Genomic DNA, 26,536 nt, shown 5'->3' with positions numbered 1-26,536 from the left:
CCATGAAGACTCACAGCTGTAATCACTCTTAGAGACTTACCCAGAAAGACTCACAGCTGTAATCACTCTTAGAGACTTACCCAGAAAGACTCACAGCTGTAATCACTCTTAGAGACTTACCCATGAAGACTCACAGCTGTAATCACTCTTAGAGACTTACCCATGAAGACTCACAGCTGTAATCACTCTTAGAGACTTACCCAGAAGACTCAGCTGTAATCACTCTTAGAGACTTACCCAGAAGACTCAGCTGTAATCACTCTTAGAGACTTACCCAGAAAGACTCACAGCTGTAATTGCTGCCAAAGATCATTCTAACATGTATTGGCTCAGTGTGTTAAATAATTATCTAATCAATATATATTAGTGTTTTATTATTCATTCATCTTTAACAAATTGTAAAAATAAAAATCCACGTTGACATTACAGAGTACTTGTTGAATTTTTATTTTAATCCAAATTTGTAACAACAAAATATTTAAATCCGGAAGTGGAAAAACAAGCCTGGGTAGATGGACCAATCATTTGCAAAACGTGCCACCGATACGTTTGATAATTTTAGACAAATTCACAGACAAAGACATACTGGTGCTGAAAGTTGTACAACAGAATGCAACATTTACCATGTAGGAAGTATTTTACCTGATGGTAAGATTGTGTGTCAAAGTATGTTTACCTGCTAATTAAGCTAGCTGCAACATTAGGCCTACCAGTGAAACTGCTGAGATGAGATGAATGGCATCACCCCAGTGGAAAGTGAAAGCAACGGGGTGATGTTGACTATGAAATATCAGCTGTTTGTAATTCTGCCCGAAAATGTTCCAGAAATGTATTTTATTTTAACTATGAAGAAACGCTAAAACGACTAAGAAGAAACGCGAAAACGACAGAACCCCACCCACCAGAAATGTCTTTGATTTTAACTAAGAAGAAATCTGAAATACCACCCCAGTTGCCATTGAATTGGTGGGATTCATTGCCTTCTGCGTTACACAGCAGTTTAGCTGGCTGCTGTTGCCAGAGCAACGGAACGGTCTCTCTTTCTCTCTCTCTCGCTCTCTCTCTCTCCATCCTTTTCCGCGTTATTTCCCTTCCTGTTTATCGCGAGAGTTGCTGCAGCGTTAAAGAGTTGACTTGCAGTGACCTCATCTCTCCAGCAGCTGCAGCGCGACCGAGGCGGAGGCTGTCAAGCAACTTTGTGTATGAACTTCCAAGTTTTGAACGATAGCAAAAGGAAGGAGAAACTGGAGTAAAGGGAACAACGGATAAGAAAAGACAATACTATTTTGACGTTTTTGTCGTGGTGAAAATCTAGAGACTCGACGCTCACCTTGTGGCCAAACATTGTGATAGAGGTTTTCCTGGAATCTGTGTCTCTGAGAACGGCGGAGGTGGGGAGAGGAAAGGTGAGTTTTCTGCTCCGGTTTTATTAATGACATCGCATGCCATGATGCACACTGTGCTGTGGCGAGGTGGAGAAAATATTCCGTTATTTTCAGAAAACCCACGGATGTGTCTTTGTGGTATGGGCTATACAGTTAGCTCATATAAATATACATACAATTACTGTTCAATTGAAATCGGTTAATAAAGGTAGATACAACAAACGTTAAGTTGCGGAGCAGCTGGAGTGAAAAGTTTTAGTTACGACGAAAGATGCACGTTGTGTTGTATTCATTCATTTGCTAGCCATGCATAACATCAAATCTATCGGAGACACACCGATGCAGATATATTTTTGACGTGTCTCCTGAAGCAGACCTTCGCACATCGAATCAAGTTGAATAATCTGATTTTCGCGACAGTTGTTTTCCCATCTCTCACTCTCTCTCTCTCTCCCCTCCACAACAAGATGACCACGCGTTGCTGCTGGCTGACTTGAACCAGCTGTCCCCTTGGTTTGGGAATCTTGGCATGTGGGGGCAACTCGATATTGTTTAGCACAATTTGATTGCTCATAATAACTAGCAGGTAGATTTGTTTTGTTTAATGCCAATCATATATAATAACGTTAGTGATATTGAAAGAATAGGTATGACGTCTTTGTATATTCATTGAATTGAAAATCTTCCCTGAAAATTCATATAGCACATTTCCGAACCCTTTAGTCCAAGTTATATCATGCTCGCAGGAAAGTTTACCCCCATTCATTTTGTTTGTGTCAGTCAGAAATGTGGACAACGATGGCCGTTGACAATAACAGGAACCAGAGATTAGATAAACGTCATAACCATTTGTTTGATGCCTAATAGTGATTTTTGGGTAATGGAACATTGCCACAGGGCCTCTTCTTGGGTTTACATCGCTTCACCTGGCCACCTCACCTGGCCATCACTGGTATGGGTGTTACAACGTACCCCCAGGCACCCCTAAAGCCCGTACTGTAGGTAGGTATGGAATAAGAAGATTTGTATAGGGAAATAACCATATAATTAGAATACTACTAATAATACTAGTAGTAATTTAGTAGACTCTCTATGGAAACATCCACATCACAAACTACTTATTTATTATTATTATTATTATTTAGCCTCCTTATTTGTTGTCACTTCTGTTTGTGTCAACCCCCCCCCCCCCTTTCTTTTTTTAAGACATCATTCTTCATTGAAGGCGGAACTTTGATGGATATGATGGTTGACCATTTTTGCATCACTATTTCTCGTCTGCAGGGTGCGTGGGTGGTGTTCTCATGCATTGTTGAGAAGACGAGCCAAGGCAGCAGAAGGGAGTGTGGGTGATTTTATTTTTTTGAGGGGCTGGTCTTTGAGGGGGGGGGGGGAGTAGGTTGTTCTAAAATCATTGGAATGTAGGAGTGAATAAGCAGCAGTCACTTCAGTCAGATGAGACTTGTTTTACAGTAGTGGATACTGTTGCTCAAAAATCACAAAATAGACTTGTTATTTATAGGAATACATTCCACAAGGCACTGCTTGCTCTCATGGTGTTTTCATGTGTGTGTCATGCTTACACCTGGTTGTGATGGTTAGGGGGATGACGTAATCACCACAACGGCCCAGAATGGTAATTTGTTAACCCCCCCCCCCCCCCCCCCCTCCCGCCAGTGCCTTGCCCCCCCCACCCCCCCCCACCCCCCCCCCCCCCCCGTGTGTTACTGGTGGGTCGTCCACCTGTGGCGTGCAGCCTCTCTCCTCAGGGGATGGACACACGCGGTCGTAACAGCCTCTAAATGGATATGTCAACAGGAGCCCATCTGCATTCATTTGTCAGACTAGTGGTTGAGTGGTGTGGTTGGTTCAGCAGTGATTGGTTCAACATGTCTGGTTTTGAGAGAGGATTGAAAAACAACATTAGATTAATTTCAGGCAACAGATAGATAGCTTTTAGATGCCGTCTGTCGTGCTGCCTGTTTGCGTCAAAATCCTAACACATTTGCAAGTGAACATCTCATCTTCTCTGCTGTCGTCAGTCTCATAATGCCAAGGCTGCCTGAGATCTGGGCTTTGTCCCAAATGGCAAACCTATGACAGGGATGGGCAACTGGTCGGCCCACGTAAAATTACAAATACAATGCCTTCAAAGTATTCACACCCCTTTTTCCACTTTAAAAAATAAATCTTCACATAAATAGTTTTGACGGTATTGAAAAACCATCCTGTGGCTTTTTCCATATATCCAAGTATACAATATATACGGTATACTGCCAAAGCCTAATCGATACACCCAGTCAAGACAACGGTACAGGTGTCCTTCCCTAACTCAGTTGCTGGAGAGGAAGGAAACCACTCAGGGGTTTCACCATGAGGCCAATGGTGACTTTAAAAACAGTTACTGAGTTTAATGGCTGTGATAGGAGAACTGAGGATGAATCAACAACATTATAGTTACTCCACAATACTAACCTAAATGACAGACTGAAAAGGAAGCTTTTACATTTATAAAAAATATTCAAGATGTGTCCTGTTTGCAACAAGGCACTAAGTAATACTGCAAAAAAATGGCAACGCTATTCACTCTTTGTCCAGAGTACAAAGTGTTTTATACAACACATTACTGAGTACCACTCTCCATATTTTCAAGCATAGTGGTGGCTGCATCATGTTATGGGTATGCTTGTACTCATTAAGGACTGTATCCAGGTTTTTCAGGATAAAAACATTAATGGAATGGAGCTAATCACAGGCAAAATCCTAGAGGAAAACCTGGTTTCAGTCTGCTTTCTACCAAACACTGGGAGATGAATTCCCCTTTCAGCAGGACAATAACCTTAAACACAAGGCCAAATATACGCTGGAGTTGCTTACCAATGAGACAGTGAATGTTTCTGTTTGACTTAAATCTGCTTGAATCTATGGCAAGACTTGAAAGTGATTTGTCCAGCAATGATCAACAACCATAGCTTGAATAAAATGAAATGTACAAATATTGTACATCCAGGTGTGCAAAGCTCTTATTTTTATTTCACATTTATTTATCCAGGTAAGCAAGTTGAGAACAAGTTCTCATTTACAATTGCGACCTGGCCAAGATGAAGCAAAGCAGTTCGACACAAACAACAACATGGAGTAAAACAAACACAGTCAATAATACTGTAGAAAAATAAGTCTATATACAATGTGAGCAGAGGAGGTGAGATGAGGGAGGTAAAGAGAGACTCTTAGAGACTTACCCACAAAGACTCACAGCTGTAATCGTTGCCAAAGGTGATTCTAACTTGTGTTGACTCGGGCTGTGAATACTGGGATATTTCTGTATTTCATTTTTTTTTCAATAAATTAGCAAATGTCTAAACACGTTTTCACTGACATTATGATGTATTGTGTGTCGATGAGTGATAAAATATATATTTAATACATTGTGAATTCGCGCTGTAACACAACTAAATGTCAAGGGGTATGAATAATTTTCTCAAGTGTGTGTGTGTGTGTGTACACACATCTAAAGGTTCTCAGTCACGGTCTCCACTTCCTGTTGAGAGTTAGAAGAGTAGAATACACATGGTGCATATTTGAAAATTTGGGGTGTGCATCAGCGGCAACAACATTTTTGCTTTATGCCGGCTCGGACTGCATGTCTGGGTTCGTTACGTCAGGGTTCAGACCAGCCATTGTGGGAAGGAAGATTTTAAACATGGCCTTACATCACCATCCACATACAGTACACATTCCATACCACTGTGACACACAATCCATAACCTATAATCATAATTGTCTACATGGCTGACCCCCCCCCCCCCCCCCGCCAAACAAACCATAACTTTAACATAATCAGACCACAAAATAAATTTACAAAGAACAGAGCAGGAGCAGTTAACACATCTTCTGATTTTATTATAATCTCTCCTACAGTAACTCTTCCCTCAATTGCAGTTACTTGACAGAGACTGTTGATTTCTCAAGAGTTTAAAACTGGATAAGAGGGCCTATTAAATGATACTGTACAAAGAGGATCTCCTCTGTAGCCACTCCACTGCCGAGCCACCCAGAAACTATAAGCATTTACAGTAGAGACGTCCCATTCCCTAACCTCCGTACTCCGTGAGGACGGGAGATTTTTATGGCTGGAGGGTAAATGTGGATGACATGGCAGCATAACACAAGAAGAGAGGGGGAAGGGGGGGAGGAAAGGGGTCAAGGAATGAGGAGAAGAGAGATGCATGGGGTATCATAAGTACCCCCATTAGATTTATTCACATTGTGTTACAAAGTGGGATAAAAAATTGATTGAATTTTGTATTTTTTTTCCCACAATCTACATACAAAACACTAATATACATTGATTTAGATAAGTATTCACCCCCAAGTTTTAAGATGGATTAGTTGTATGTACGGGATACACATGGCATACACCGTCGAACAAAAATGCTTGCTTCCATTTCCCCACGGAGTAAATCAATATATTTCTGGGAAATCAGACCATAACTCTATTCTTCTGCTTCCTGCTTACAAGCAAAAACTCAAACAGGAAGTACCGGTGACGCACTCAATACAGAAGTGGTCAGATGAAGCGGATGCTAAGCAACAGGACTGTTTCGCCAGTACAGACTGGAATATGATCTGAGATTCATCCGATTTAACATTGAGTTTACGACATCAGTCACCGACTTCATTAAGAAGTGAATGGATGACTTCGTCCCCACAGTGACTTCACATACAGTGTATTCAGAAAGTATTCAGACCCCTTTCCGTTGGACTTTTACCACATTTTGTTACATTACAACTTTATTCTAAAATGTATAAAATATGTTTTACCCTCATCAATCTACACACAATACCCCATAATGACAAAGTGAAAACAGGTTTTTACAAATTTTTGCAAATGTATAAAAACACAAACGGATTGCTTTTGAATTAATTTTACCTTTTATTTTTTATTTGTATTTTTTTAACCAGGTAGGCTAGTTAAGAACGAGTTCTCATTTACAACTGCAACCTGGCCAAGATAAAGCGTAGCAATTCGACACATACAACAACACATAGAGTTACACATGGAGTAAACAAAACATACAGTTAATAATACAGTAGAACAATTATTAACTTGGCAAGTCAGTTAAGAACAAATTCTTATTTTCAATGACGGCCTAGGAACAGTGGGTTAACTGCCTTGTTCAACGGCAGAAGGACAGATTTTTTTTTATTTTTACCTTGTCAGCTCGGGGATTCGATCTTGCATCCTTTTGGTTGCTAGTCCAATGCTCTAACCACTAGGCTACCTGGAAATAAGGTTTCAGACCCTTTGCTATAAGACTCGAAATTGAGCTCAGGTGCATCCTGTTTCCATTGATCATCCTTGAGATGTTTCTACAACTTGATTGGAATCCACCTGTAGTAAATTGAATTGATTGGACATGATTTGGAAAGGCACACACCTGTCTATATAAGGTCCTGCAGTTGACAGTGCATGTCAGAGCAAAAACCAAGCCATGAGGTTGAAGAATTGTCTGTAGCGCTCCGAGACAGGATTGTGTCGAGGCATAGCTCTGGGGAAGGGTACCAAACAATGTCGGCAGCCTTGAAGGTCCCCAAGAACACAATGGCCCCCATAATTCTTAAATGGAAAACGTTTAGAACCACCAAGACTCTTCCTAGAGCTGGCCATCTGGCCAAACTGAGCAGTAGGGGGAGAAGGGCATTGGTCAGGGAAGTGATCAAGAACCCATGGTGACTTTGACAGAGCTCAAGAGTTCCTCTCTGGAGATGGTTGTCCTTCTGGCAGGTTCTTCCATCTCTGCAGCACTCCACCAATCATGCCTTTTTATGGTAGAGTGGCCATGTGGAAGTCACTCCTCAGTAAAAGGCACATGCCAGCCCACTTGGAGTTTGCCAAAATGCACCTAAAAGACTCTCGAACCGTGAGAAACAAGTTTCTCTGGTCTGATGAAACCAAGAATAAACTCCTTTAGCCTGAATGCCAAGCGTCACATCTGAAGGAAACCATGCACCATCCCTACGGTGAAGCATGGTGGTGGCAGCATCATGCTGGGAGGATGTATTTCAGTGGCAGGGACTGGGAGACTAGTCAGGATCAAGGGAAAGATGAATGGAGCAAAGTACAGAGATCCTTGATGAAAACCGGCTCCAGAGCACTCAGGACCTCCGACTGGGGCGACGGTTTACCTTCCAACAGGACAACGACTCTAAGCGCACAGTCAAGACAGCGCAGGAGTGGCTTCGGGACAAGTCTCTGAATGTCCTTGAGTGGCCCAGCCAAAACATCTCTGGAGAGACCTGAAAATAGCTGTGCAGCAACGCTCCCCATCCAACCTGACAGCTCTTGAGAGGATCTGCAGAGAAGAATGGGAGAAACTCCCCAAATACAGGTGTGCCAAGCTTGTAGCTTTATACCCAAGAATATTTGAGGCTGTCATCGCTTTTCTAAACCTCATTATGGGGTATTAAGTGTAGAATGATGAGGGCGGGGGAAAAAAATACATTTTTAGAATAATGGGTTTGAATACTTTACGAATGCACTGTACACTGAAGCCATGGATTACAGGCAACATCCGCACTGAGCTAAAGGCTGAAGCTGCCGCTTTCATGGAGCTGGACACTAATCCGGATACTTATAATAAATCCCGCTGTGACCTCCGAATAACCATCAAACAGGCAAAGCATCAATACAGGACTAAGATCGAAACCTACTGGACTGGCACTGATGCTCGACGGACGTGGCAGGGCTCGCAAACTATCACGGATTACAAAAGGAAACCCAGCCGCGAACTGCCCAGCAATGCTAAATGCCTTCTATGCTTGCTTCACCCGCAAGCAACGCTGAACCATGCATGAGAGCACCAGCTGTTCCAGATGACTGTGTGATCTCGATCTCTGTAGCCGATGTGAGTAAGACGTTTTTAAACAGGTTAACATTCGCAAGGCCGCGGGGCCAGACGGAATACCAGGACACGTACTCAGCATGCCCCTTCACTGACATTTTCTACCTATCCCTGACCCGCTCTGTAGTCCCAACTTGTTTCAAGCAGACCAACTTAGTCACTGCTCAAGAACGCCAAGGTAACCTGCCTAAATGACTATTGCCCCATACACTCACATTTATAGCCATGAAATGCTTTGAAATGGTGGTCATGGCTCATCATCCTAGACACCCTGGACCCACTCCAACTGTCCCAACAGATACACATTAAACAATCTCTATTGCATCCACACTGCCCTCACCCACATGGACAAAAGGAATACCTATGTAAGAATGCTGTTCTTTGACTTTTGCTCAGAACCCTGAGACTAAACACCTCCCTCTGCAACTGGATCCTGGACTTCCTGACGGGCTGCCCCCAGGTGATGAGGGTAGGCAACAACACCTCTGTCATGCTGACCCTCAACGTAGGGGCCCCTCAGGGATATGTGGTTAGTCTCTGTTCACCCACGGCTGGTGGGGACTGATCACCGTCAAAGGAAAAGGACTGGTAAGTAAGCATTTCACTATTGGTCTACACCTGTTGTTTATGAAACGTGACAAATAAAATTAGATTTGATGTTAGAAACAATGTTTTGGTAGTGAGTCTCTAACAGCTTTGTACACCTGGATTGTGAAATATTTGTCTTTTTTTTTTTTTTTTTTTTTTTAATAAATAAATTGTAAGACATTCGCTGTCTTCTTGGTAAGCGACTCCAGTGTAGATTTGGCCTTGTGTTGGAGGTTATTGTCCTGCTGAAAGGGGAATTCCTCTCCCAGTGTCTGGTGGAAAGCAAACTGAAGCAGGTTGTCCTATAGCATTTTGCCTGTGCTTAGCTCTGTCCCCTTTCTGTTTATCCTGACAATCCACAGTCGTTTGCTGATGTCAAGCATAACCACCCATATCGTGATGCAGTGATTTACCATATAAGGAGATGTGTTCGATTTGCCCCAAACATAAAGCTTTGCATTCAGGCCAAAAAGTGTATTGTATTTGATGTGTTTTCTTGCAGTTTAACTTCAGTTCCTTGTTTCAAACAGGATCCATGTATAGGAATATTTTGTATTATTTTTGTAATTTAGGTCGTTATTGTGGAGTAGCTACAATGTTGTTGATCCAGCCTCAGTTTTCTCCCATCACAGTCATTAAACTCTGTAGCTTATTTAATATCACCAATGACCTCATGGTGAACTCCCTGAACAGTTTCCTTCCAGTCCCGCAGTTCATTTCAGAAGAACGACTGTATCTTTGTTGTGTCTGGGGGGGGTTTAATACATCACCCACAGCATCGTTATTAACTAGACCGTGCTTATTCATGGTCTGATTTTGTTATTGTTACCCAACTACCAATCACTGGCCTTCTTTATGAGACTTTCAAAAAAGCTTCCAGGTCTTTTGTAGTTGAATCTGTGCTTCAAATTAATTCAATACTTGGGGACCTTACAGATGTTGTATCTATGCAGGACTGAGGAAGGGGTAGCTTTGTCATTCAAAAATCATGTCAATCCCTATTATTCACACAAAGTAAGTCCATGTTTTTCAGATAGTTGAAATAAGTGTGGTTTAAAGGAGTAGTAGAGCTTTGTTTTACAATTTAAAATATAATTGTTATTTTTTTTATTTTAAATACGTCAATGGAGCCTCACCCGAACCGGTGTACTGCACTTCTCTGTTCCAGCAGAAGGGTGGGGAGGGGTGAGAGAGGGGGAGGGGCGAGAGAGGGGGAGGGGCTAGGGAGGGGGAGGGGCGAGAGAAAGCCTAACTAACAAACTAACTCGTACTAGTTAGACAAACTTGTTGTTGCCGTAGGTCATAACATCTGGTAGTGCCTGTCTAGCTGGCAATGGGAGCTGTCTTAATAAGCTAGCTGGCTACGGTAGCTGTCTTTAATAAGCTAGCTGGCTACGGTAGCTGTCTTTAATAAGCTAGCTGGCTACGGTAGCTGTCTTTAATAAGCTAGCTGGCTACGGTAGCTCTCTTAATAAGCTAGCTGGCTACGGTAGCTGTCTCAATAAGCTAGCTAAAGTAGCAAGGCTAATTGAGGCTATTTTGCTATGCTCCCTGTAGGCAACTTGTGAAATGAAACAACAGCCTTCCTGTTGGTTGATCATTGTCGTATACTCCTTCTCATTTAGCCAACTTAATTCTGTACATTTAATTCCATTTTGCACTGATTTATACATCTCTCACTTCACTTGCTACACATGGAACCTCTGACCTTTTTTTAAAAAACATCTATTTAAAAAAAAAAAGGAAACTCTCCCATGTAATTGAATACTAATGTCCATTCGATTATAACCTTTCCCACCTCTAGTCCATGTAACATATATTATGTAATTTGTTCAACCAAATTTGACTCCTGACCTAATTTATGTTTGCCTGAACAAGGAGGTTGAATTCTTATGCAGCAACTATATTTTAGTTATTTAATTTCCCCACTTTGTGATGCAAATGTTTATTTTTTGATACACGGGAAGTGAATACTTATGATACTCACTCTAGGGAAGAGATGGTGAGGAGAATATAGAAGAGTGGGAGTTGAGGGTTATATGTGTATATATAAAAAATAGAGGAGTGGGAGTTGAGTGTAAAATATATATATATTAGTGCCTGTATTTAGTTTTCATGCTAGTGAGGGCCGAGAATCCACTCTCACATTGGTACGTGGTTGCAAAGGGCATCAGTGTCTTAACAGCTCGATTTGCCAAGGCAAGAAACTCTGAGGATACTCTGCCCAATCCAGAAATCTGCCAGTGGCTTCTGATTTAAAATTACATTTTCACAGAACCGCTTGTTGCAATTTCGATGAGGCTCTCTTGTTCAGATATCGGTAAGTCGACTGGAGACGGGGCATGAAAGGGATAACGAATCCAGTTGTTTTTGTCGTCCATTTCGGGAAAGTACCTGCGTAATTGCGTTCCCAGCTCACTCAGGTGCTTCGCTATATCACATTTGACATTGTCCGTAAGCTTGAGGTCATTTGCACACAGAAAAAATCATACAATGATGGAAAGACCTGTGTGTTGTCCTTGTTAATGCAGACAGAAAAACTTCTCCAACTTCTTAATGATAGCCTCAATTTTGTCCCACACATTGAATATAGTTGCGGAGAGTCCCTGTAATCCTAGATTCAGATCATTCAGGTGAGAAAAAACATCACCCAGATAGGCCAGTAGTGTGAGAAACTCGTCATCATCTAAGCGGTCAGACAAGTGAAAAACATCACCCAGACAGGTCAGTCGTGTGAGAAACTCGTCATCATCCAAGCGGTCAGACAAGTGAAAAGGATGGTCAGTGTTGAACGTTAACCTCGTCTCTCAATTAAAAGAAACGTGTCAATACTTTCCCCCTTGATAACCAGGGCACTTCTGTACGTTGTAAAAGCGTTACATGGTCGCTGGCCGTATCATTGCATAATGCAGAAAATACACGAGAGTTCAGGGGCCTTGCTTTAACAAAGTAAACCGTTTTCACTGTCGTCCAAAACGTCTTTCAAGCTGCCTTTGGCAGCAAGAGCCTCTCGGTGGATGCTGCAGTGTGTCCAAGTGGACTTGGGAGCAACTGCTGGCACGCGCATTACCACTCCACTATGTTTCCCTGTCATGGCTTTTGCGCCATCAGTACAGATACCAACACATCTTGACCACCAAAGACCATTTGATGTCACAAAGCTGTCCAGTACTTTAAACATATCCTCTCATGTTGTCCTGGTTTGCAGAAGAGGATGTCTTCTTTAATTGACCCCCCCCCCCCCCATAAACGTAACCGATATATACCAGGAGCTGTGCCAGTTCAGTCTTCCTACTCAAGTCCTCTTTATTCTCGCTCAAAAAAACTCCCGTGGCTTATTTTTCAAATTGTCATGTTTCGTTTTCTTAATGTCTGCGCAAGAGTGAAGGTTTCCTGTGAGAGAGTAACGGTTAATGTGATTGGATGTTAATTATTTGACTAGCCTACCTGTATTTGACATTGTGTTGTTATTTCGCTGAACAGCCAGATGGTTTCATTTGATTTTTGGTAGTGAAACGAGGCTACTCAGGTGAGGGGGTGGGGGGGGAAACCTCACCCAAATGTATAGCCCCGTTGGAAAATATAAATGTACCGTTTGAAAATGTGAATCACATTTTTATTTGGCCTACTCCAGTTTGGGAAGACCTTGACTGGCGAGATGGAGGGAGAGAGAATTGACTGAGATTAGAGTAAAACATGTCGGGATACCCTCCCATTACCTCTCCTCTATATGGACAGAGATAGACCTATAGGGAGAGAGGGGGAGGGGATAGACCTATAGGGAGAGGGGAGGGGATAGACCTATTGGGAGGGTGTAGACAGAGATGGACCTATAGGGAGAGAGGGGGGAGGGGTATAGACCTATAGGGAGGGTATAGACAGAGACCTGGAGGGGGGGGGTATAGGGAATGGGAGGTGGGGGGTATAGGGAATGGGAGGTGGGGGGTATAGGGAATGGGAGGTGGGGGGTATAGGGAATGGGAGGGGGGGGGATAGGGATAGGGAATGGGAGGGGGGGGGGGGGATAGGGAATGGGAGGGGGGGGGTATAGGGATGGGGAATGGGAGGGTATAGACAGAGAGACCTATGGGGAGAGGTTCCTACTTTCGTTTAATCTCAACACTTTGCAGGCAAGGTGGCCAGAATCAAGCTTGAAATGGGGTATCACTAACTGAAGAGAGGAGGCTTGAAATGGGGTATCACTAACTGAAGAGAGGCTTGAAATGGGGTATCACTAACTGAAGAGAGAGGAGGCTTGAAATGGGGTATCACTAACTGAAGAGAGAGGAGGCTTGAAATGGGGTATCACTAACTGAAGAGAGAGGAGGCTTGAAATGGGGTATCACTAACTGAAGAGAGAGGAGGCTTGAAATGGGGTATCACTAACTGAAGAGAGAGGAGGCTTGAAATGGGGTATCACTAACTGAAGAGAGAGGAGGCTTGAAATGGGGTATCACTAACTGAAGAGAGTGGAGGCTTGAAATGGGGTATCACTAACTGAAGAGAGAGGAGGCTTGAAATGGGGTATCACTAACTGAAGAGAGAGGAGGCTTGAAATGGGGTATCACTAACTGAAGAGAGTGGAGGCTTGAAATGTCTTATTTTCCCTGACTTTGAGCGCTGGCCAAATAGTTCTGTGGTTTGCATCTCGAGTGGCACCCTAGTTGGTGCACTACTTTTGACCAGGACCAGGACTCCTTTCAAAAGTAGTGCACTAAACAAGGAATATGGTGACATTTTTAGGATGCAGAGAGAGAGTGTGTGAGTGATGCCGCTGCCAAAACCCCTGCCTTGCCTCCCTGGCTGTCCTACTTACATCTAGGAGGCTTTAAATAAGAATGAGCACCCGCTTGGAATGGTCAGAGTGACATGTTAGTCAGTCAGTTTGGAATTAAATCTCTGATTTGATTTAGCCTGTGGTACTGTGTGTTACAGGGAAAAGTGGAATTGGTATTTAAGCTACTTTCTGGAGTGACTGAATTGAAATGGAATTGATCCCAACTCCTGGCGCATTAGCTGTCTCTTCTCATGCCGTTGGATTTAAAACACAGTGACGCAGACACACACACACACACACACACACAATGTGGTTAATGATCTAGCCTTTCAGAACTAGCTTTAGATGTTGCTCAACCACTGTACGTCTGAATAGCCTTGATAATCCTGCTGCTGTCAATCTCCCAGCTAGACGTCTTTCTGTCTCTCTCTCACCCATCCAGGAGTCTCTCTCTGCCCCCCCCCCCTCCCAGGCATCTATCTCTTTCCCTCTGTATCTCACTCACCCGCCCTTATCTTCTCTAGCTAAGCAAGTTGTTAAGCTATCTATAGCTAAGCTATACTGAACAAAAATATGAACACAACATGCAACAATTTTGAAAGATGAAAAATATAAAATCAAATTTTATCGGTCACATACACATTTTTAGCAGATGTTATTGCAAATTGATGTGTTATGACATAGAAATCAACTGGATGGTGTTCAGAGATAGATGGGGTTAAGGGTAGCTGAAGGGTGGAACTAGATGGTGTTCAGAGATGGATGGGAGGGGTTGAGGGTAGCTGAAGGGTGGAACTGGATGGTGTTCAGGGATAGATGAGATGGGTTGAGGGTAGCTGAAGGATGGGACTGGATGGTGTTCAGAGATAGATGGGAGGGGTTGAGGGTAGCTGAAGGGTGGAACTGGATGGTGTTCAGAGATAGATGGAGGGGTTGAGGGTAGCTGAAGGATGGGACTGGATGGTGTTCAGAGATAGATGGGAGGGGTTGAGGGTAGCTGAAGGGTGGAACTGGATGGTGTTCAGAGATAGATGGGAGGGGTTGAGGGTAGCTGAAGGGTGGAACTGGATGGTGTTCAGAGATAGATGGAGGGGTTAAGGGTAGCTGAAGGGTGGAACTGGATGGTGTTCAGAGATAGATGAGATGGGTTGATATGGACTTGTTCTTTTACCAAATAGGGCTATCTTCTGTATACCCCCCCTAGCTTGTCACAACACAACTGATTGGTTCAAACGCATTACGAAGGAAAGAAATTCTACAAATTAATTTTGAACGAAGCACAACTGTTAATTGAAGCTGGTTGAGCGAATGCCACGAGTGTGCAAAGCTGTCATCAAGGCAAAGGGTGGCCACTTTAAAACAAATCTAAATATATTTTAGATTCTTCACATTTTTTTGGTTACTACATGATTCCATATGTGTTATTTCATAGTTTTGATGTCTATACTATTATTATACAATTTTTTTTAAATTAAAAAATAAAATAATTTAATCTTTATTTAACCAGGTAGGCAAGTTGAGAACAAGTTATCATTTATACTTGCGAACTGGCCAAGATAAAGCAAAGCAGTTCGACACATGCAACACAGAGTTACACATGGAATAAAACAAACATACAGTCAATAATACAGTAGAAAAGCAAGTCTATATACAATGTGAGTAAATGAGGTGAGATAAGGGAGGTAAAGGCAAAAAAAGACCATGGTGGTGAAGTAAATGCAATATAGCAAGTAAAACATTGGAATGGTAGATTTGCAGTGGAAGAATGTGCAAAGTAGAGATAGAAATAATGGGGTGCAAAGGAGCAACAAAAAAAAACAGTAGGGGGAGAGGTAGTTGTTTGGGCTAAATTATAGATGGGCTATGTACAGGTGCAGTAATCTGTGAGCTGCTCTGACAGCTGGTGCTTAAAGCTAGTGAGGGAGATAAGTGTTTCCAGTTTCAGAGATTTTTGTAGTTTGTTCCAGTCATTGCAGCAGAGAACTGGAAGGAGTGGCAGCCAAAGAAATAATTGGTTTTGGGGGTGACCAGAGAGATATACCTGCTGGAGCGCATGCTACAGGTGGGTGATGCTATGGTGACCAGCGAGCTGAGATAAGGGGGGACTTTACCTAGCAGGGTCTTGTAGATGACATGGAGCCAGTGGGTTTGGCGACGAGTATGAAGCGAGGGCCAGCCAACGAGAGCATACAGTTGCAGTGGTGGGTAGTATATGGGGCTTTGGTGACAAAACGGATGGCACTGTGATCGACTGCATCCAATTTATTGAGTAGGGTATTGGGGGCTATTTTGTAAATGACATTGCCGAAGTCGAGGATCGGTAGGATGGTCAGTTTTACAAGGGTATGGTTGGCTGCTTTGTTGCGAAATAGGGAGCCAATTCTAGATTTAACTTTGGATTGGAGATGTTTTATGTGAGTCTGGAAGGAGAGTTTACAGTTTAACCAGACACCTAGAATATGTGGACAACTACAAATACCTACGTCAGAACCGTCCAGAGTAGTGATGCTGGATGGGCGGCAGGTGCTGGTAGCGATCGGTTGAAGAGCATGCATTTAGTTTTACTTGTATTTAAGAGCAATTGGAGGCCACGGAAGGAGAGTTGTATGGCATTGAAGCTTGCCTGGAGGGTTGTTAACACAGTGTCCAAAGAAGGGCCAGAAGTATACACAATGGTGTCGTCTGCGTAGAGGTGGATCAGAGACTCACCAGCAGCAAGAGCGACCTCATTGATGTATACAGAGAAGAGAGTAGGCCCGAGAATTGAACCCTGTGGCACCCCCATAGAGATTGCCAGAGGCCCGGACAACAGGCCCTCAGAGTTCAGTGTGTCAAATCGATCTGAGAAGTAGTTGGTGAACCAGGCAAGGCAATCATTTGAGAAACCAAGGCTATCGAGTTTGCCGATGAGGATGTGGTGATTGACAGAGTCGAAAGCCTTGGCCAGGTCAATGAATACGGCTGCATGATATTGTTTCTGATCGATGGCGGTTAAGATATCGTTTAGGACCTTGAGCGTGGCTGAGGGGAACCCATGACCAGTTCTGGATTTTTAAAAGTCGAAGTTCAAATTGTTTGGGTACAGACCTGGATAGTAGGATAGAACTCTGCAGGCTATCTTTGAGGTAGATTGCAACACCGCCCCCTTTGGCTGTTCTATCTTGTCTGAAAATGTTGTAGTTGTGGATGAAATTTTCAGAATTTCAAACATGTTGACATGAGTACCCTGATATCGGGGAATTTGTGCCATTCTGAAAAAAATGTTAGATTCATACTCCAGGTTGGCAGAGTATGCTAAAGCAGTGAATAAAACAAACTTGAGGAGGCGGCTTCTAATGTTAACATGCATGAAACCAAGGCGGTTACGGAATAGGAGTGGAACAAGGCACTGCAGGGCCTGGATTCACCTCTACATCACCAGAGGAGGAGTAGGATAAGGGTACGGCTAAAAGCTATGAGAATTGGTCGTCTGAAACAGAGTAAAAGGAGGTTTCTGGGGGCGATAAAATAGTTTCAAGGTATAATGTACAGACAAAGGTATGGTAGGATGTGAATACAGTGGAGGTAAACCTAGGCATTGAAGGATGATGAGAGAGATATTGTCTTTATAAACCTAATTGAAACCAGGTGATGTCATCACGTGTGGGTGGTGGAACTGAAAGGTTGGATAAGGTATAGTGAGCAGGACTAGAGGCTCTACAGTGAAATAAGCCAATTAAACACTAACCAGAACAGCAAAGGACAAGGCATATTGACATTAAGGAGAGGCATGCTTAGCCGAGTGATCATAAGGGTCCAGTGAGTAGTGAGGTTGGTTGGGGTCACGGCGATTCAGACAGCTAGCCGGGCCATTGGTAGCAAGCTAGCATAGGATGGAGGTCTGTTTTTAGCCACCTCGTGCGTTTCCGTCGGTAGATTAGTGGGGTTTCGTGTGGTAGAGGGTATCAATCCAATTGGCAAAATAGATATAATTATAGTGACCGATAGACCTATTCAGATAGCAGCCGATAAGACCGCTAACGAATAGCGGGCCGCAGATAGGCGTTCAGGTAATGTCGCAACGGAGGGGCCAGTTGGATAACTCCCTCGGGCAGATAACGTCGGTAGTCCAGTCGTGAATGCCCGGTGGGGCTCCGCATCGGCAGTAAAACGGGTCCTGATAGGTGATTGTAGCCCAGGAGTGGCTGATGGAACTCTTCAGCTGGCTAGCTCCGGAATAATCGATGTTTGCTCTGGGATCGACGTAAAGCCAATAGTCACTCGTTAGCTGCGAGATCCAGGTGTAAATGTCCAGAGCTTGCAGTTGAAATCCGGTGATATGGAGTAGGTCTGGTATGTTCTGGTCTGAGACGAGTTGTACAAAACCGGCGATTAGCTTTTCGAGCTAAAAGGATAGCTGTTGACCACAAACCGTGGTTCGCTGGATACTAACGGTTGCCAGTAAACTGGCTAGCTTCTGGTTAGCTTCCGGTTAGCTTCTTCTACAATGTAGAATAGAGTAAAAATAAAGAAAAACCCTTGAATGAGAAGGTGTTTTTTTTAAAAACTTTTGACGAGTATTGTATGTCTTTTGAAGTTTTTATTTAAAAAAAAATACATTTGTAGTACATGTTTCAGTAAATAACTGCAGTCGTCTCGTGTATGTTAGGAGATGAAGAAGATAGAGTTCTTCATTTCACCTGTCACAATTTGTCATTATGAAGCTTACCGGTAGTATCCAGTCACGTGGTGGTGTTTATTTACAAGCACACAAAGACAATAGACCGGCGGCCTTGTGAGTCACTCACTGTAGTGCAGCACTCGCCAGCTGATCTAGTTACAGTGTGGAATTCACAACTAAATGTTTGTTGTCAAGATATCTTGTAACTGTTAAGTTAACTGTTTAAATTAATGTGATAAATGCTCTGCAGTTGTTAATTTAGTTTGCTAATTAAATAAATGTATATTGGTCGACACAGACATACTTAGCAGATGTTTATTTAGTAGCTAGTTAGCTAAGTGATTAGCTTCTTCCAAAATCAAGCTTCGCTTGCCGGTAACAGCAGAGAACCTCCTCGCGGATCAAGAGCTTAGCTGTCTGATATTTGTTTTTCAGCAAACTGAGTAGAATTTTTGAGTTAGTTGTGTAATTTTGAACAGGGATCTCTGTCCTGAAAAATAGTTTAGGTCAAAGACTGTATGAAATTCTCGCAATGGACTCATTAGCATTTAGCTAGCATTCTCTATGGGATTTTACATGTACATGTTACGTTGCTAACTTTCCGATTGCAAAGGATTAGTGGGGTTTGCACCTTTTCTGTTCAGTGCCGGTATAACTGAATATCCCTGTATGGCACAAAGTCGGTAGGAAGGTTTGACAATTTGGATACCGGCCAAACCTAGTCCACCTACACATTCCATCGCTGTCTCTCAATAGACCACTTACTATTGAAATACAATATTTTAAGTGCCTTGCTCAAAGGCACATCGACAGATTTTCACCTAGTCAGCTCGGGATTCCAACCAGCAAACTTTTGGTTACTGGCCCAACGCTCTTAACCGCTAGGCTACCTGCCACCCGCTCTCTCTTTCTCTCTCCTTCTGTTTGATTTAAGTAATAACTTAATGAGTAATGGAAGAGGATTACGGCACATGAACGGAGCAGGGTGGATTCATATAAAAACAAACACACAGATGTGACAGGTTAGCAGCAGGAAATCTATAAAAACGTCTGAATCAATAGGGAGCTAATCCAGGCTGAAATAAACAGATGGAACACTGTGCCTGATAGTAAATAATGAGAACTGAAATGAGCCGCACACTAACTGAAATGAGCCGCACACTAACTGAAATGAGCCTCACACTAACTGAAATTAACTGTGTGCCAGCAAGCTACTAAACACTGCCAAAACACCAAGCTAATTGTTCTGGATTCTGTGTTCCAGTAGCCATGGCTAGGAGTAGCACCCTATTCCCTATATGCACTACTTTAGACTGGCACCCTATTCCCTATATAATGCACTACTTTAGACTGGCACCCTATTCCCTATATAGTGCACTAGTTATATGGTGCCATTTGGGAAGGAGCCTATTGAGAGGTTTGTTCCTCCATTAGCTGTCTAAGAGGGTGTTGGGTGGTGCTTGATTTCATCTGGCTTCTTCATTTGTAATATTATTGTTTTCCTGACTGACCGGTGGACTTAGTAATTGCAGACCTTTGTCTCCCTGTCCGCCTGCAACTGAGAAGCCATTTTGGGAAAGCGTGAGCGTGAGGGGAGTCGAGCAGAGAGAGCTGCAGCCTGCTGCCCTGGAATCCAATGCAAAAAGGCATGACCTGCTGACCACACCGCTCGCGTCCACGTGCGCTGCAAAATAAATATACACGTACATGTTATTCAATCACTGCTCACGTGCGTCAACGATCGTCTGTGTAGCCAGGCCTGCAACAAAAAATGACAACTTAGTTCAATTTGGGAAGCTTGACGCGCTGCAAGTCCCGCCTCTCCCATCTCCTCATTGGTTTTTAGGAGCATATACCCACGTGGGTGATTTGAAAGAGGAACTGAGGTCTACACTCCAGTTGGTGGTGGTAATGTACCTAAGTTGGTTGCCAACGGCCATATAAAGTTCGAAGAAGAAGGAAGGTGGAGAGATAAAAGGGTTTCTAGTTATCTGTGGACTTGTTGGCTTAGAGGACAACAGAAAGCTAGCTAGCTAAATTGCCATAAACATTTAATGCTTTTCGACCTGTCCCCAAATTTTAATATTGTTGGTTCTTTTTGATATTTCAACCTGCGTGTCCTGATCGCGTCTTGTGTGGGTGGACAAAATCAACGTGCTCGTGATGGTCAGCATGTTAGTAAGAGAAATCACTTATCTGGGAACCCGAGATTTGACCTTGTCGGATTGCCTCAGCCAGCCAGCTGTTTATATCAGCAACCCTGTAGTTTTCCTAACTCATTTTCTAACATAAATACACACACACACACACACACACACACATACACATACACATACACATACACATACACATACACATACACATACACATACAGATAGATAGATAGATAGTTGATGTCGGAGGTTTACATAAATTTAGGTTGGAGTCATTAAAACCTGTTTTTCAACCACTCCACAAATGTCTTGTTAACAAACTATAGTTTTGGCAAGTCGGTTAGGACATCTACTTTGTGCATGACACAAGTAATTTTTCCAATAGTTGTTTACAGACAGATTATTTCACTTATAATTCACTGTATCACAATTCCAGTGGGTCAGAAGTTTACAAACATTAAATTGACAATTATGTCATGGCTTTAGAAGCTTCTGATAGGCTAATTGACATCATTTGAGTCAATTGGAGGTGTACCTGTGGATGTATTTCAAGGCCTACCTTCAAACAGTGCCTCTTTGCTTGACATCATGGGAAAATCTAAAGAAATCAGCCAAGACCTCAGAAAACAACTGCAGACCTCCAGAAGTCTGGTTCATCCTTGGGAGCAATTTCCAAACGCCTGAAGGTACCATGTTAATCTGTACAAACAAACGTATGCAAGTATAAACACCATGAGACCAACACTATGTAAACTTCTGACCCACTGGGAATGTGATGAAAGAAATGAAAGCTGAAATAATTCATTCGCTCTACTATTATTCTGACATTTCACATTCTTGAAATAAAGTGGTGATCCTAACTGACCTAAAACAGGGAATTTTTACTGGGATTAAATGTCAGGAATTGTGAAACTGAGTTTATATGCATTTGGCTAAGGTGTATGTAAACTTCCGACTTCAATTGCACATACATGCATACATACATGCATACATACATACATACAGTACATACATACATGCATACATACATACATACATACATACATACATACATACATACATACATACATACATACATACATACATACATACATACATACATACATACATACATACATACATACAAGTCAAAAGCTTGGACACTCCTACTCATTCCAGGGTTTTTCTTTTGTTTTTATTATTTTCTACATTGTAGAATAATATTGAAGACACAATTCCATATGTGTTATTTCATAGTTTATGTAGTAACCAAAGTTTTAAACAAATCAATCCATTTCAGATTCTTCAAAGTTGCCACCCTTTGCATTGATGACTACTTTCACACTCTTGGCATTCTGTCAACCAGCTTCATGAGGTAGTCACCTGGAATGCATTTCAATTAACAGGTGTGCATTGTTAAAGTTAATTTGTAGAAGTTCTTACCTTCCTAATGCGTTTGAGCCAATCAGTTGTGTTGTGACAAGGTAGGGGTGGTATACAGAAGATGGCCCTATTTGATAAAAGACCAAGTCCAAATTATGGCAAGAACAGCTCAAATAACTGAAGTGAAACGACAGTCTGACTGACCTTCATGTCTTAAAGTAATGACAATCTGGGACATTTCAAGAACTTGGAAAGTTTCTTCAACTGCCGTTGAAAAAAACATCAAGCGTTATGATGAAACTGGCTCTCATGAGGACCGCTACAGGAAAGGAAGACCCAGAGTTTCCTCTGCTGCAGAGGATAAGTTCATTAGTTACCAGCCTCAAAAATTGCAGCCCAAATAAATGATTCACAGATTTCAAGTAATAGGCACATCTCAACATCAACTGTTCAGAGGAGACTGCGTGTATCAGGCCTTCATGGTCAAAGAAACAACTACTCAAGCACACCAATAATAAGAAGAGACTTGCTTGGGCCAAGAAACATGAGCAATGGACATTAGACAGGTGGAAATCTATCCTTTGGTCTAATGAGTCCAAATTTGAGATTTTTGATTCCAACCGCAGTGTCTTTGTGAGATACAAAGTAGGTGAACGGATGATCTCTGTATGTGTGGTTCCCACCGTGAAGCATGGAGGAGGAGGTGTGATGGTTTGAGGGTGCTTTGCTGCTGACACTGATTTTATTTAGGATTCAAGGCACACTTAACCAGCATAGCTACCACAGCATTCTGCAGCGACTCGCCATCCCGTCTGGTTTGGGCTTAGTCCCACTATCATTTGTTTTTCAACAGGACAATGACCCAACACACATCCAGGCTGTGTAAGGGCTATTTGACCAAGAAGGAGAATGATGGAGTGCTGCATCAGATGACCTGGCCTCCACAATAACCCAACCTCAACCCAATTGAGATGGTTTGGGATGAGTTGGACTACAGAGTGAAAGAAAAGCAGCCAACAAGTGCTCAGCATTCTGTGGGAACTACTTCAATACTGTTTGAAAAGCATTCTTCATGAAGCTGGTTGAGAGGATGCCAAGAGTGTGGAAAAGCTGTCATCAAGACGAAGGGTGGCTACTTTGAAGAATCTCAAATATAAAATATATTTTGATTTGTTTAACCCTTTTTTTGGTTACTACATGATTCCATATGTGTTATTTCCTAGTGTTGATGTCTTCACTATTATTCTACAATGTAGAAAATAGTCAAAAATAAAGAAAAACCCATGAATGACTGGACACAACTAATCTTTTGACTGGCACTATATATATATATATATATATATATATATATATATATATATATATATATATATATTTTTACTCTTCTGTTGCGGTTTCGCTCCAGCTGCTACTGGTAGCCTAGGCTACATAGTTGTTAGAAAGCCTCCATTTTCTTGTATATTATAAGGCCTTTATCACCTTCTCAAATATCTTGGACATGTTACTAACCATAACCACAAAAGTGTCATGGTCAATCATGCCGTTATTATCCGGTTTGTTGTTACCAGGCTGGCTGTTTAGTCATTTCACAGTCAGACACTCTGTCATAAGAGTGTTGTGTAAAGGCACAGTGATTTTTAAGATGAGTGATACAAGTTGTAGCAGACACACTGTCTGTCTGGTGAGAGAGGGACACACCTTGGGTGCGCGCAGCCCTCCCCACATGTCGTTACGACATTTTTGTTGTTAAATCTTAATCGGATATTGCTCACATAGCCCTTCTCCGGGCAGGCTGCTACGTAGGTGTCAGGATGAGTTGATTTTTAAAACTCACACAAGTAATTTCCTGAGCCTCATGATGTCTCATACAGCTCTTGATTATTGCTTTCTTTTCAATTTTCAAAAGATGTCTCCCTCCCAACACTTTATAAATAACATTTAACAGGCTTATAGAGGATTTTCCTCCCACTGCCATCACAATATCCCAATGATCTGTATCCTATCCAATTCTAAAACGGCCATTGATTGAGATGTGCAATCCGTTGAGTCACTCTGCTCGGGCCATTGTCATCGGCAGTGATTCACTGAGCTCTGTGCTCCTAGAGTGACAGTGCGTGGTCGGTAGGTACACTCAGAGTGGAGAACATTCAGAAACCAGCACCACCGGGTCTATTTCTGAACCCACTTGACTTTCCACAGTGAAGGCATCAGGACGTCATGTGATGATGATAACGATGATGCACCAGTCCGACGTCAGGCAACACCTTGACTGTCAGTGACCGAGTGACACTGACGATGTCTGGAAAAATGTGATCCTAACACGGTGATTTATGAAGAAGAATTAATGAATTAATCAAAATCCCTATTCGCACAGGATTCGTTTTACTGGGGGAGATGGGGTAATGTAAATATGTGCACGAGCACAAATCAGCATATCTGTAATTTTAAAGTCTCGTCCAAATCCGCCGTGTTATTTTTTTACATGGCAGGAGAGCATTAATGGCAGATGGAAAAAGTCAGTTTTTAAAAAAACAACTTCATCGTCCTCTGAAAATACTAGTCCTGTGCGAATCGCCATCTCTGTTTTGGGAGAAATATCTGAGATTGCTCGCGGTTTGGAGCAAGAAGGCCGTATAAACAGATGTTGTTGTTGGCGGGGTGTCAGAGGAAGGCCCTAAAAATGTTCGGACTAAAGCCACCCTAGTCATAGACTGTTCTCTCTGCTACCGCACGGCAAGCGGTACCGGAGGCCAAGTCTAGGTCCAAGAGGCTTCTAAAACAGTTTCTTCCCCCAAGCCGTAAGACTCCTGAACATCTAATTTAAAGGGCTACTCAGACCTCTCTTTTACGCTGCTGCTACTCTGTTATTATCTATGCATAGTCACTTTAACTATACCTACATGTACATACAGTGCATTGCGAAAGTATTCGGCCCCCTTGAACTTTGCGACCTTATGCCACATTTCAGGCTTCAAACATAAAGATATAAAACTGTATTTTTTTTGTGAAGAATCAACAACAAGTGGGACACAATCATGAAGTGGAACGACATTTATTGGATATTTCAAACTTTTTTAACAAATCAAAAACTGTTTGAAATATCCAATAAATGTCGTTCCACTTCATGATTGTGTCCCACTTGTTGTTGATTCTTCACAAAAAAATACAGTTTTATATCTTTGTTTGAAGCCTGAAATGTGGCAAAAGGTTGCAAAGTTCAAGGGGGCCGAATACTTTCGCAAGGCACTGTGTGTGTATATATGTATATATATCTCAACTTAAAAAAAAATACGTTTTGTGCCAACTTTCGTTGTCATTTTAATGCAACCCTTGTTAATAGGTAAATCAAAACAGCATTCCAACGGAGGAAATTCCGTCCACTTTATCATCCTGAGACGTGCTGTTTAGCTCACATCTGCAGGCTTATGGGTGTACTGCAGATCGCTAAAAAAAATAATCGTGATCACACTTCCTCAATTCCGATATTTTGGCGACGCCGTCCCGAACGTGATTTGGTATGGTTTAGAAACTTGGGAGCCAAGCTGGAGATATCAGTGTAGGTGTTACGGTTTTCTTTAGGTGAAGGAGAGTCGGACCAAAATGCAGCGTTGTGGTGATTCATGTTTGTTTAATAAAGGAAAAACTATACATGAATAAACTACAAAATAATGAAATGTGAAAACCTAAACAGTCCTATCTGGTGCAAACACAGAGACCGGAACAATCACCCACGAAACACTCAAAGAATATGGCTGCCTAAATATGGTTCCCAATCAGAGACAACGATAATCACCTGCCTCTGATTGAGAACCAATTCAGACACCCATAGACCATAGACTATGCTAGAAAACCCCACTAAGCCACAATCCCAAAACCTACGAAAAACCCCTAGACAAAACACCCCACATAAATAAACCCATGTCACACCCTGGCCTGACCAAATTAATAAAGAAAACACAAAATACTAAGACCAGGGCGTGACAGTAGGCCTGTTATCACCTGGACATGTTGAAATATCTTCGCCTAGAAAACCTCCAGGCTTCCGTCATAACGGTCAATTTAATGAAACAAATAAAGAATGGAAAAAATAAAATAATTAGTATGGGGGGAAACGAATCCCGTCTGAATCGTCCTCTGGAATAATGGACATTCTGGGGGTAATAATTGCATAGCCAACGTTCCCTAGTAATACTCGTCCCATGCAAAATAGAGCTAAAGTTATGCTTTCTTGTTATTGGTGTACAATCCATCAAGAGAACCCGAACATCAGAGACATGGGCCCCATCTGAAACCCCCCTGTACGCCCAAAGTTTACACAAGCAACAGGAAACCGAGATGGAATTAGAGAAAGACCTGTGCTGGACATTGTTCTGCACTCCACGGTGGAAGGACAAAGTAGGCCTCAGTCTTTGATCAACAGGAAACCCGTTTTGTGTCGGGTTAAGCTTACCGTATGATTCCCAATCAAAACCGTTTATTATAACAAAGGGTAATGAAGTAATAATAAAGTTGTGATGTTTTGTTATTACGTTTGGGTCAGGTGTCACCACGCATTTGAGTTAAGATCACTTTATAAATCAAAATTCAAGCCGAGATCTAGCGCTCAGATTAAAAAATAAAAAAATAAAAAAGCTTTAAGCCTGTGTAACACTAACTTAATTTATCAAGAGTAATGTAGCAATGACGTTTGGGTCTACAGCCTACTG

The 26,536-nt window shown here is 42.3% G+C and overlaps 1 protein-coding gene across 1 annotated transcript in view; it reads left to right on the top strand.

Moving 5' to 3' along the window:
* The first annotated feature begins 1,028 nt into the window (after positions 1 to 1,028).
* sipa1l1 (signal-induced proliferation-associated 1 like 1) overlaps positions 1,029 to 26,536 on the top strand; it is a 234,241-nt gene continuing 208,733 nt past the window's right edge. The window contains 1 exon segment of the mRNA XM_036986820.1: positions 1,029 to 1,406. The gene's annotated coding sequence lies outside the window, so the exon portion shown is untranslated.

Source organism: Oncorhynchus mykiss, chromosome 8 (genome assembly GCF_013265735.2).
Source record: "Oncorhynchus mykiss isolate Arlee chromosome 8, USDA_OmykA_1.1, whole genome shotgun sequence".
Classification (NCBI taxonomy): domain Eukaryota; kingdom Metazoa; phylum Chordata; class Actinopteri; order Salmoniformes; family Salmonidae; genus Oncorhynchus; species Oncorhynchus mykiss.
This window is presented reverse-complemented; position numbering and strand designations above follow the sequence as displayed.